General features: G+C 36.9%; 1 pseudogene; it reads left to right on the top strand.

The window, feature by feature from the left end:
• The first annotated feature begins 2845 nt into the window (after window positions 1-2845).
• Window positions 2846-3774, top strand: LOC125136693 (olfactory receptor 4K13-like; annotated as a pseudogene).
• The last annotated feature ends 7252 nt before the right edge of the window (window positions 3775-11026 follow it).

Here is an 11026-nt window from a genome sequence, read left to right as displayed (position 1 = left end):
AAGGAAAATAACTATGTATATAGTTTGAACACTGTTGTCTTAGTAAAAGACAACATATAAACAGACAGTAATACCCACAACACACACACACACACACACACACACACACACACACACACACATATATACAAAAACACCATACAAATATGTGTGTTATTTTTCTTGAAAGATACCTAAGAAACAAATTGTTTACAGTTAGTTATATTGCTATGTGTGACATGGCTTTTTTCTCCATTAGTATAAGGTACTTTATTTTTTTTTAAGTAAAGGAAAACTACATATTTCTAACATTTTGTTTTAAAATGGTGATTGTATTTCTGTTTCAAAATGCTTCAATAGTCAATTTAAAATTTAAAATAAATATGATTTAAGTTCTTAGTTTCTGTTGATTTTGCTTTAAAACTAACTTTAATCTAGATCCTGAGTATGTATTATATATTATTCATTCATTTATTCAACAGATATTTGAGTGTCATGCACTATTTCACATGCTAGAATGTATATAAATTACTTTGTGTATATTTGAAAACTGTCCTGCTCTCTTTAAATGCAGTTTCAAAAATTAGACTTTAAAAAAAGCATTAATCTAGATTCATAAAATATTGGATATAAAATTTAAAAGGATCTATAAACTTTCCAGACATGGAAATGAATACCTTTACATACTTGATGTGACTTAGTACTTTACATCAATCCATGTTTCTTAGAGTAGGAAACTGGCCAAAAGATGTATTTATATAGGGGAAAATACAACTGGAAAATGTGCTTGTGGAGTTGTCTTAAAGAAATGGAATATACAGCATTATGATGCTTCTTTCTCTTTTGAATGTTTGAGAGAGTAATTGATGGGATACAGGAAAAGGAGATGCAAGGCTATTTCTGGGATTCACATAAGGTACCTTCACATGAAAGTACTTTCTCTCTGGTAGGTAATAATGGGGAAAAAAAAGAAGAATATACTTTATTTACTGAAGAAGCTTTATAAAATTTATTTGTTTATTTTTAGTTTTTTATGGCCGCACCTGTGGCATATGGAAGTACCCAGGCCAGGGATTGAATGCAAGCCACAGCTGAGAGCTACACTGCAGCTATGGCAACTATGAACCTTTTAACCCACTGCACTGGACTGGGGATGAAACCTGCACCTCCGCACCAAACCAAGCAGCTATAGTCAGACTTTTTACCCACTGTGCCACAGCAGGAATTTGTAAAAATTTAGATAATTTAGAAGCTATTAATGATGAAAGTTATTTTTAAAAAGGCAAAGCCGGTAAAATCAGTTTTACAATAAGTAAAGGCTGGTGACAAAGTTACCTCATACATTAGATGATTATACTGAGAGAATTATATTTCTTTTTTTAATTTAATTTCATTTATTTATTTTTATTTCCCGAATACATTATTTTTTTTCCTACTGTATAGCAGGGTGACCCAGTTACACATATATGTATACATTCTTTTTTCTCACATTATCATGCTCCATCATAAGTGACTAGGCATAGTTCCCAGTGCTACACAGCAGGATCTCATTGCTCATCCAATCCAAAGGAAATAGTCTGCATCTATTAACCCCAAGCTCCCAAGCCATCCCACTCCCTCCCCCTTGGCAACCACAAGTCTTTACTCCAAGTCCATGATTTTCTTTTCTGTAGAAAGCTTTGTTTGTGCCATATATTAAATTCCAGATATAAGTGATAACATATGGTATTTGTCTCTCTTTCTGACTTACTTCACTCAGTATGAGGGCATCTAGTTGCATCCATGTTGCTGCAAATGGCATTATTTTGTTCTTTTTATGGCTGAGTAGTACTCCATGTGTATATATACCACATCTTCCCAATACAATCATCTGTTGGTGGATATTTGGGTTGTTTCCATGTTTTCTTTTACCAATATAAACTAGTTAACTAGTGAGCTGTGAGGGACTGGAGGTAGAAGAATAAAGGTACATTTCTTAGAACCTAAAAGCTTACATTTGAGACTTGATTTATGTTTTAATTCATATTTTTAAGAGTCTATTTCAAAATATGATGCTTGAGAATCCAGGATGTATTTTCTACAATTATAATTTCCAGGTTAAAAAACTCAATATATTATTCTGTGAATATAAAGCCCACTGTGATTATTTTATTCATGGAGGTCTTTATCACACAAAGAGGCATCCAATATCATGTAGTCCAATTTTTTTTTTTTAATTTTAATGAGGAGGAAATTTAACCATCAAAAGGAAAGTTACTTAAGGAGTTGCCATTGTGGCTTTGTGGTAATGAACCCGACTAGTATCCATGAGATTGCAGGTTCGATCTCTGGCCTTGCTCAGTGGTTTAAAGATCTGGCATTGCCCTGAGCTGTGGTGTAGGTTGCAAATGTGGTTCGGATCCAGCATGGCTGTGGTGTAGGTGGGTGACTACAGCTCCAGTTTGACTCCTAATCTGGGAACTTCCATATTCCACAGCTGTGGTCCTAAGAAAACAAAAAGAAAGAAAAAGGAAAGTTACTCATCCTGTGATGCCCAGTGAGTAGTTCAGCTAGTTGTTGTATTGAAGTCTTCTGATTCCAAGTTCACAACTTATACAATTGTGGTTTCATGTACTATTTTTATTTTTGTCTTTCAGAATGTATTTTCTGAATTCTACTATTTTGTATAATTCCCTGGGCCATTCAGGAAATCATTGACCAACAAAATTTCCCAAAAGTAGAGGGTGCTTGTAAGTTCAATATCCTGTATGGATAGCAAAAGTGGACATGAACACAAACAAGCCTTTCTGTAAAAACAGTTTTCTTCCTCCTTATTCTCACTCATTTTGATTATTATGGAATTAAGTTAACATAATGGTAAGTTGACAACATGGAAAAGACAAACCATTCAGAGGTATCTGAATTCATGTTGTTGGGACTTTCCAAATCTCAGAATCTTCAGATTTATTCTTTCTGGGATTCTCTGTGGTCTATGTAGGGATTGTGTTAGGAAACCTCCTCATCTTGGTTACTGTAACTTTTGATTCACGCCTTCACACGCCAATGTATTTTCTGCTTATCAATCTCTCCTTTATTGATATGATCTTGGCTTCTTTTGCTACCCCTAAGATGATTGCAGATTTCCTCCGAGAACAGAAGACCATCTCCTGGTGGGCATGTTATTCTCAGATGTTCTTCATGCACCTCCTAGGCGGGAGTGAGATGATGTTGCTTGTAGCCATGGAAATAGACAGATATGTTGCCATATGCAAACCTCTCCATTACATGACCATCATGAGCCCACGAGTGCTCACTGGCCTATTGTTATCTTCCTATGCAGTTGGATTTGTGCACTCATCTAGTCAAATGGCTTTCATGTTGAAATTGCCCTTCTGTGGCCCCAATGTTGTGGACAGCTTTTTCTGTGACCTTCCCCTGGTCATCAAGCTTGCGTGCAAAGACACCTACATGCTACAGCTACTGGTCATTGCAGACAGTGGCCTCCTGTCTCTAGTCTGCTTCCTCCTCTTGCTTGTCTCCTACACAGTAATCATTTACTCCATTAGGCACCACACTGCTAGTGGCTCCTCTAAGGCCTTCTCCACTCTCTCAGCTCACATCACAGTTGTGACTCTCTTCTTTGCCCCTTGTGTATTTATTTATGTATGGTCCTTCAGCAGATAGTCTGTAGATAAGATTCTTTCTATATTTTATACAATTTTCACACCTCTCTTAAATCCTATTATTTATACACTAAGGAATCAAGAGGTAAAAGCAGCTACTAAGAAGATAAAGAATGTATACATGTATGTATAACTCGGTCACCAAATTGACAGAACACTGTAAACCAGCTATAATGGAAAAAATCATTATATAAAAAAATAAAATAAAATAAGGCAACCAGTGGAACCTAATCAAACTCAGAAGCTTTTGCACAACAAAGGAAACCATCAAAAAAAAAAAAAAAACAAAAAGACAACCTAAAAATGTAAGAAAATAGTTGCAACCTACAAGGGCTTGATCTCCAAAATATGCAAACAACTCATATAACTCAATAGCAAAAAAAAACAAAAACCCGATTGAAAAATGGGCAGAGGACTTGAATAGATATTTCCAAAGAAGACATATGGATGGCCAACAGGCATGTGAAAAAGTGTTCAACATCACTAACTGCTAGATAAATGCAAATCAAAACCACTGTGAGATACCACCTCCCACACATCAGAATGGCTATCATTAATAAGTCTACTAGTAACAAATGCTGGAGAAGGTGTGGAGTAAAGGGAACCTTCCTACACTGTTGGTGGAAATGTAAATTGGTACCACCACTATGGAAAACAGTATGGAGGCACCTTAGAAAACTAAATGTAGAACTACCATATGATCCATCAGTCCCACTCCTGGGCATACATCTGGATCAAAAATTTCATTGAAAAAAATACATTCACCCCATTGCAGCACTATTCACAATAGCCAAGACATAGAAACAACATAAATGTCCATCAGCAGATGAATGGATTAAAAAGAAGTGGTACACAAACACAAAGGAATACAACTCAGCCATAAAAAGAACAAAATAATGCCATTTGCAGCAAAATGGATGGAACTAGAGATTCACATACTAAGTGAAGTCAGAAAGAGAAAGACAAATACCATATGATATCACTTATATCTGGGATCTAATATATGCACAAACGATTCTATCTACAGAAAAGAAACAAACTCATGGACATAGAGAACAGATTTGTGGTTGCCAAGGGTGGGGGAGGGAATGGGATGCACTGGTAGTTTGGGGTTAGTAGATGCAAACTACTGTATCCATTCGAGAGGCTAAGCAATGAGAATCTATTGCATAGCACAGATTACTATATCTAGTCACTCTTGATGAACATGATGGAGCATAATGTGAGAAAAAGAATGAATATGTGTATAAATGGATCACTTTGCTATACAGAAGAAATTGACAGAACATTTTAAATCAAGTATAAATACATACACACATACATACATACATAAATTGAAAGATATAACTCCTAGCAAAAACTGAAACAAGTTTACAAGGAGCTTGCATGCCACCTAGTGACTGCAGTCTCCTGTGTTTCTTTCCTAGTTTAAATAAGAAACCAAGAATTAGAAAGGAGAATTTATGGGACTTCCCATCGTGGCTCAGAGGTTAACGAATCTGACTAGTATCCATGAGAACACAGGTTCAATCCATGGCCTCACTCAGTGGGTTAGGGATCTGGCATTGCCGTGAGCTGACCTGTGGTGTAGGTTGCAGACTCAGCTCGGGTCTCAGCTCCAATTCGATCCCTAGCCTGGGAACCTCCATATGCCACAAGGGTATGGAGAAGTTACAATAATGGGCTTTCTGATTTCCTCAAAAGGCAATCTAGATGTTGTCCTAAATCCCATGCCTTCTAAAGAGGCAGTCAAGCTTATTACTAAAATATCCATCTTCACAGACAAATTTTAACATTATTTTAAGAGCTTTCCTTACTCTAGTACCTATCAGCTGAGTCCAGAATTCCAGTGGACATCACAAACTGTAAGTCACCACTAGGAATTAAACTATTCTGAAAAAAGCAAGGCAGGCAGGTAACAAGAAATTTTCTAATGTCAAAATAATTGCTTATGATTTTTCCTACCATAGATTTAAAAAGCTGAGTCTTTAAGGCCCCTGAAAGCATGGATGAGCCTTCCAAATTTCAGGAGGAATTAAATACATGCAATACATGTCATTATCTTAATTTGCAAGATCATAACCCTTTGTTCAGAATTGTTCTCCCAAATGATTATATTTTGTTCATAACTGGTCAGATAGGTTGCTATGTCTCAAAAAGAATTGAGTCTACTCAAGAGTGTTGGAAAGCAATTCTTCTGCCTGTATTCAAAATAAAGATTTTGGAAAATTGATAAAATTGTATGAAATTAAGTAAATAACTAGCTTGTCTAGTAAAGTCTTTGAGTATCTCAGTGTTGTTAGCTAGTTGCTGTTTTTAATCCCCATTCTTATTGTGTAAGTGAACTGAGGCAAAGGGGCTTTATAATTTTACCTAAGTTTCCACATCTAGCAAGTAAAAAAAAAGTGAGATACAAACTCAATCTGTTTTTTGAAGCTATGCACTTCTTTATCATTCTTATGCTGCTTCTAACAGTGTTACTCAAATTTTGGAAACCACACTTCCCAAAATCCAGAAAGAGTTTAAAACGTAACAGAGGGAATCTGAGTCCATGGACAAATAATGTAATTTATTGCTTTTATACATTCACAATAAAAAAAAGTGATATGTTCTTCCAATGAAAGGATTGAATACTTTATCCAATAAGTTTCTCAAGGAGGTATGCAGTTATAGAAGGCTCAAGATAGAGATTAGTGGAGTTCCTGTCATGGCGCAGTGGAAAAGAATCTGACTAGGAACCATGAGGTTGTGGTTCGATCCTTGACCTCGTTCAGTGGGTTAAGGATCGAGCCTTGCTGTGGCTATGGCGTAGGCCAGCGGCTACAGCTCTGATTGGAACTCTAGCCTGGGAACCTCCATATGCCATGGGTGCAGCCTAAAAAGGACAAAAAGACAAAAAAAAAATATTAGCCATCCTCTCAGCTCCAAGCCTGATAAGGCCCATGTTTACTGTAGCAGAGGTGTGGACCCTGAGGAACCAGCAGGCCTCCCTGGGACCTTTGTGGAGCAAGCTAAGCCACCTTGGAAATCAGAATTAAGCAGAATACTTTTATGCCCAATATTTACAGATGCTGTTGGGAAGTAATAAATAGATGCTGAAAGTGGGGAAAAGTGATATAGAACACTACAACTCTTAAGACTCACCTGCTCACAAGTATTGGAGTTTTGGAAACAACTACATATGATAAATATGATGAAATTTACATATAGTGTTATTATAAAAAGCTAAACACAAAACAGCAAAGAATTTATAATTTTAGCCATAGAAATTTAATAGAAGTATAGTGGGTAGAATAGCATCCCGACAAATTCATGTCCACCTGGAATTTCAGAATGTGACCTTACTTGGAAATACAGTACTTGAAGATGTAATTAAGATAAGGATCTAAATGAGATCATACTAGGTTAGAGTGGTCCCCAAAACCAATGGGAGTACCCAAAGGAAAGAGAAAGGGACACACAGATATCAGACAAAAGTCATGTGAAGACACAGGTAAGGAGAAATTGGAGTTATGCAGCCACAAGCCCAGGTACATCTCAGGCTGCCAGAAGCTGGAGAAGGCAGGGCAGGATCCTTCCTTGGAGCCTTCAGAGGGAACATGGCCCTGCTGACACCTTGACTTCAGACCACTGCCTCCTGCCTCCAGGATATGGGACAATATATTTCTGTTGTTAGAAGCCATGATGCTTGTGGTAATTTGTTATGGTAGCCCTAGGATATTAATATGACCAACAAAACTGACTTCTTGTACAAGGGAAAAAAATAAGCTAAATAAAAATTTGCACCTTCAAATTAACAATAAGAATCTAATGTTGAATGATGTGAATTGATGGAGTATCGAGTAGTGTTAGTGGGAGGGAAAACCACTTTGGAGAGAATTTTGGCATTGTTTAATGAAATTAAGTTTATGCACACACTACTACCAAGCAGTTCCTCTTCCTCCCTCACCGGTTCTCAGAAAGCAGCAGCTGTCCCTTAACATCCATGTGGATGGACCTATCACTAAGCCTTAAGGCACCCCCTTTCCCCTGTGCAACAGCAAGCCTGACCAGGTGCCAGTCCCAGTTCAGCCACCAGCTAGCCCCTGGGAAGATTTTAAGATGTCCTCTTGGGGACTGGTATGGGGGGTCCCCTTCTATATCAGCCCTTCCTAGGAAGGCTTATGGTTCAGTGTAAATGAGAGAGGCCAATGTGGAGGAGAGCTAGGGCAGAGGAGGGTCTGAGAGGCAGGAAGCCTGCTCCATTACCTGCCTCTACTTTCCCTTGGGAGGTCATTCAGCAGTGGCTCTCTGAGCTGTCACCTCTTCTGAGAACTCAGTCTCTGCTGGCCATCACTTCACTCAGCTCCACTGTGCTCTCAACTCTGCCTGAAAGTTCCCCCAAGCAGTCACACCATTGATCATGGTCTGGATGAGGACCCTGTCTATGTCACCAGCCCCTAGACCAGCATCTGGTACACCTAAGATGAGACACAGGGAGGTTAAGCAACATCCAAAAAATAACCAGCAATTCAGGAGTAGAGCTGATCTAGGACTCCCATGTTTAATCACAAAGCTAGGATTCTCTGTTGTGGGTGGCTTCAAGAAGGAATCAATAGGAAGTGCATGCTGTAGGTGGAGACAACATCTTGGTGCAGCATTCTGGCTCTGCCATCTGAGGAAAAAGGAACTCTCCACTGAAATGAGAGCTCGGCATGCACTAAGGCAGCTCATTACTAATTTCATTGTGGGGTTTGGGGTCCTTTTCATTATTAAAAAAAATTACTCATCTCAATATTTGTCCTCAGAGAAAACCTAGTGCAGATATACAAAGTAGTAGAGCAAAAATGTCTTTATAGAAATAACTCCAAGCTAAAACACTAAACTTTTTGAAATTACCCCAACTAAAACACTGATCAATCATAATATCTAGAAAAATCTGCCATAGAGTAGGAATTAAATGTTTGCTCAATACATTAATAAACAAAATAAGTTTTCTTAGTGTGTAACAAGTTGATGTGAATGTTGTTTGTTCTTAGCAAGACCCATCCATAAAAGAAATATTGAAACCATGTAGTGTTGATGAGAGAACATTAATTAAATACTAATATTTGAGTGAATTTGTTATCAGTCACACTAGAGAAAATTCCTCTTCATTAAAGTCTTTCACTGACTTCACTGACTCCATCAATCTCACACTGGCATAGCCTGTAGCTAATGTTAAACACTCAATGTATAGTAGTTTTTAAGAAGTTGAGCAGTTGATTCTCTGTCCTCAATGATATTTTCTAAACCTGACCTCCTAGTTTAGAATTAACACCCTCATTTATTTGTACCCACTCTCCATGCTTCATGGCATTATCATTAAAAGCTTAACTTTTTATTGCATTTTTTTTTGTCAAATACCACTATCAAATTACCCTTTGAGACTTGGGATGATGTGTCATTTATTTTTATTCCCACTGGATTATTGCACAGTCTCTGACATATAATAGGTTCTCAGGAAAGATTTGTTTTAATCAATTAATAACATAATCACATGATGAAAATTTAAAGATTTAAGGGGAATCAATTATGTCTTAACCTTTTCCAGTTTAGTGTGGCAGTGAAATGGTCAGTTAATATATTTAAGAAGACAATAGTGACAATGGATTAGAAGGAGGGAGAAAAAAATAGAAGAGAGATGCTTATAGCAAAAATTGTACTTTGGTAACCAGAATAGTTGCAGGTTACCTATAGAAATCCCAATTTATATGTCCGTGTTATATATATTGATCTCTTTTTACCTGTACGTATCTATGTATATCAAGAACTATATGCACATCAAGAACAATTTTTGCACTATGCACTGAAATAAATGCCATTTTCAAAAAATGTTTAGTAAGTATCTAGGTTGCACTAGTCATTATTGTGTTAGGTAATAGAGTAGGTTTGACAAAATATGATCCCTGATTTTGAAACCATTGTTTAGACATTTCCACCAAAACACATGTTTACTAATACTATAATTTAACAGACACTGTTAGAGGTTTTATTTTCTTTTAATCTTTAGAAATATGAGATCATATTTCTGATATAAGCAGCTATGGCCTGCAGTAGTCAGATAACCAGAGTGTGCATGGAAGCCTGGGAATCCTAAAGAAAGCAGCAGAGGTAGAAAAGACAAGTGAGCATTAAGGAAGTAGCTGCTGTATGAAAAGTGTTAGTGTTCTTTAATAACTTAGAACACATACAGATTTGGCCAAAGAATTTATTTTATAGGCTAGGATAGTTTTTTTTTGTCATCAAAGAGTAAAAGTCATCAAAGAGTAGTCTTAGAAATGTTTCCTGAGGACAGTTGAAAAAATAATCTTAAACTCAGGAGGAGAAAAACAAGTAAATCACAAAAGACTAACCCCATAAGATCATTAGCTAATTTTTCATCAGGAACTTATGGGCCAGAAGGGATATATTTAATGTGCTGAAAAAATTAACAACCTAAAATACTCTATCCTCAAGATTATCATTCAGAATTGAAGAGATCAAGAGTTTCCCAGACAAGGCAAAACCAAAGCAGTTCATTACCACTAAATAGGCCTTACCAGAAATGATAAAGGGTCTTCTTCAAGGGAAAAAGACAATAGTAGGTCTTTTGTCTCTTTAGGTAGATTTATTCCTAAGTATTTTATTCATCTGATGCAATGGTAAATGGGATTGTTTGCCTAATTTCTCTGATCCTTCGTTGCTAGTATATAGAAATGCAGTCAAGTTCTGTGTATTAATTTTGTACCCTGTGACATTGCCAAATTCATTGATGAGCTCTAACAGTTTTCTGGTAGAGTCTTTAGGATTTTCTAGGTATAGTATCATGTCATCTGCAGACAGTGATAGTTTTAAACCTACCTAAAGAGACAAAAGACCTGTACTCTGAAAACTATAAGATGCTGATGAAAGAAATCAAAGATGACACCAACAAATGGAAAGACATACCATGCTCTTGGATTGAAAGAATCGATATTATCAAAATGGCTATACTACCAAAGGCAATCTACAGATTCAGTGCAATCCCTATCAAATTACCAAGAACATTTTTCACAGAACTCGAACACAATATTTTAAAGTTTGTTTGGAAGCACTAAAGACCCAGGATAGCTAGAGCCATCCTGAGAAAGAAAAACGGAGCTGGAGGAATCAGGCTCCCTGACTTAAGACTATACTACAAAGCTACAGTCATCAAAACCATATGGTACTGGCACAAAGACAGAAACATAGATCAGGGGAACAGGATAGAAATCCCAGAATTAAATCCACGCTCCTACAGCCAACTAATCTATGACAAAGGAGTCAAGAATATACAATGGAAAAATGACAGCCCTTTCATTAAGGTGCTGGGAAAATTGGACAGCCACATGTAAAAGAATGAAATT

This window comes from Phacochoerus africanus, chromosome 9, assembly GCF_016906955.1.
Source record: "Phacochoerus africanus isolate WHEZ1 chromosome 9, ROS_Pafr_v1, whole genome shotgun sequence".
NCBI lineage: Eukaryota > Metazoa > Chordata > Mammalia > Artiodactyla > Suidae > Phacochoerus > Phacochoerus africanus.
This window is presented reverse-complemented; position numbering and strand designations above follow the sequence as displayed.